Here is a 2,542-nt window from a genome sequence, read left to right on the forward strand (position 1 = left end):
CCCCCTTTCCTCTTTCCCCCTTCCCTTTCCTTCTCCAACAAGGCAAGAGGGAGGAGTCCTACTCCCGGTGGGAGTAGGACTCCTCCAGGCGCACCCCTAGGGCCGGCCACACCTCCCCCTCTCCCTCCTTTATATACGGGGGCAAGGGGGCACCCCAAGACACACAAGTTGATCTTCGTGATCGTTCCTTAGCCGTGTGCGGTGCCCCCTTCCACCATATTCCACCTCGGTCATATCGTAGCGGTGCTTAGGCGAAGCCCTGCATCGGTAGAACATCATCACCATCATCACGCCGTCGTGCTGACGAAACTCTCCCTCACCACTCGGCTGGATCGAAGCTCGAGGGACGTCACCGAGTTGAACGTGTGCAGAACTCAGAGGTGCCGTACGTTCGGTACTTGGATCGGTCGGATCGGGAAGACGTACGACTACTTCCTCTACGTTGTGTCAACGCTTCTGTTGCCGGTTTACGAGGGTACATAGACAACACTCTCCTCTCTCGTTGCTATGCATCACCATGATCTTGCGTGTGCGTAGGAAATTTTTGAAATTACTACGTTCCCCAATAGTGGCATCCGAGCCAGGTTTTATGCATTGATGTTATGCACGAGTAGACACACAAATGAGTTGTGAGCGATATAAGTCATACTTCTTACCAGCATGTCATACTTTGGTTCGGCAGTATTGTTGGATGAAGCGGCCCAGACCGACATTACGCGTACGCTTACGCGAGACTGGTTCTACCGACGTGCTTTGCACACAGGTGGCTTGCGGGTGTCAGTTTCTCCAACTTTAGTTGAACCAAGTGTGGCTACGCCCGGTCCTTGCGAAGGTTAAAACAGCACCAACTTGACAAACTATCGTTGTGGTTTTGATGCGTAGGTAAGAACGGTTCATGCTAAGCCCGTAGCAGCCACGTAAAACTTGCAACAACAAAGTAGAGGACGTCTAACTTGTTTTTGCAGGGCATGTTGTGATGTGATATGGTCAAGACATGATGCTAAATTTTATTGTATGAGATGATCATGTTTTGTAACTGAGTTATCGGCAACTGGCAGGAGCCATATGGTTGTCGCTTTATTGTATGCAATGCAATCACGCTGTAGTGCTTTACTTTATCACTAAGCGGCAGCGATAGTCGTGGAAGCATAAGATTGGCGAGACGACAACGATGCTACGATGGAGATCAAGGTGTCGCGCCGGTGACGATGGTGATCATGACGGTACTTCAGAGATGGAGATCACAAGTACAAGATGATGATGGCCATATCATATCACTTATATTGATTGCGTGTGATGTTTATCTTTTATGCATCTTATCTTGCTTTGATTGACGGTAGCATTATAAGATGATCTCTCACTAAATTTCAAGATAAAAGTGTTCTCCCTGAGTATGCACCGTTGCTAAAGTTCGTCGTGCCCAGACACCACGTGATGATTGGGTGTGATAAGCTCTACGTCCATCTACAACGGGTGCAAGCCAGCTTTGCATACGCAGAATACTCTGGTTAAACTTGACGAGCCTAGCATATGCAGATATGGCCTCGGAACACTGAGACCAAAAGGTCGAGCGTGAATCATATAGTAGATATGATCAACATATTGAAGTTCACCATTGAAAGCTACTCCATTTCATGTGATGATCGGTTATGGTTTAGTTGATTTGGATCACGTGATCACTTAGAAGATTAGAGGGATGTCTTTCTAAGTGGGAGTTCTTAAGTAATATGATTAATTGAACTTAAATTTATCATGAACTTAGTACCTGATAGTATCTTGCTTGTCTATGTTTGATTGTAGATAGATGGCCCGTGTTGTTGTTCCATTGAATTTTAATGCATTCCTTGAGAAATCAAAGTTGAAAGATGATGGTAGCAATTACACGGACTGGGTCCGTAACTTCAGGATTATCCTCATTGTTGCACAGAAGAATTACGTCCTGGAAGCACCGCTGGGTGCCAGGCCTGCTGCTGGAGCAACACTAGATGTTATGAACATCTGGCAGAGCAAAGCTGATGACTACTCGATAGTTCAGTGTGCCATGCTTTACGGCGTAGAATCGGGACTTCAACGATGTTTTGAACGTCATGGAGCATATGAGATGTTCCAGGAGTTGAAGTTAATATTTCAAGCAAATGCCCGGATTGAGAGATATGAAGTCTCCAATAAGTTCTATAGCTGCAAGATGGAGGAGAATAGTTCTATCAGTGAACATATACTCAAAATGTCTGGGTATCATAATCAGTTGACTCAACCAGGAGCTAATCTTCCTGTTGATAGTATCATTGACAGAGTTCTTCAATCACTGCCACCAAGCTACAAGAGCTTCGTGATGAACTATAACATGCAATGGATGGATAAGACAATTCCCGAGCTCTTCGCAATGCTAAAGGCTGTGGAGGTAGAAATCAAGAAGGAGCATCAACTGTTGATGGTCAACAAGACCGCCAGTTTCAAGAAAAGGGGCAAAGGGAAGAAGAAGGGGAACTTCAAGAAGAACAACAGGCAAGTTGCTGCTCAGGAGAAGAAACCCAAATCTAGA

Source organism: Triticum dicoccoides, chromosome 1A (assembly GCF_002162155.2).
Source record: "Triticum dicoccoides isolate Atlit2015 ecotype Zavitan chromosome 1A, WEW_v2.0, whole genome shotgun sequence".
Taxonomy (NCBI): domain Eukaryota; kingdom Viridiplantae; phylum Streptophyta; class Magnoliopsida; order Poales; family Poaceae; genus Triticum; species Triticum dicoccoides.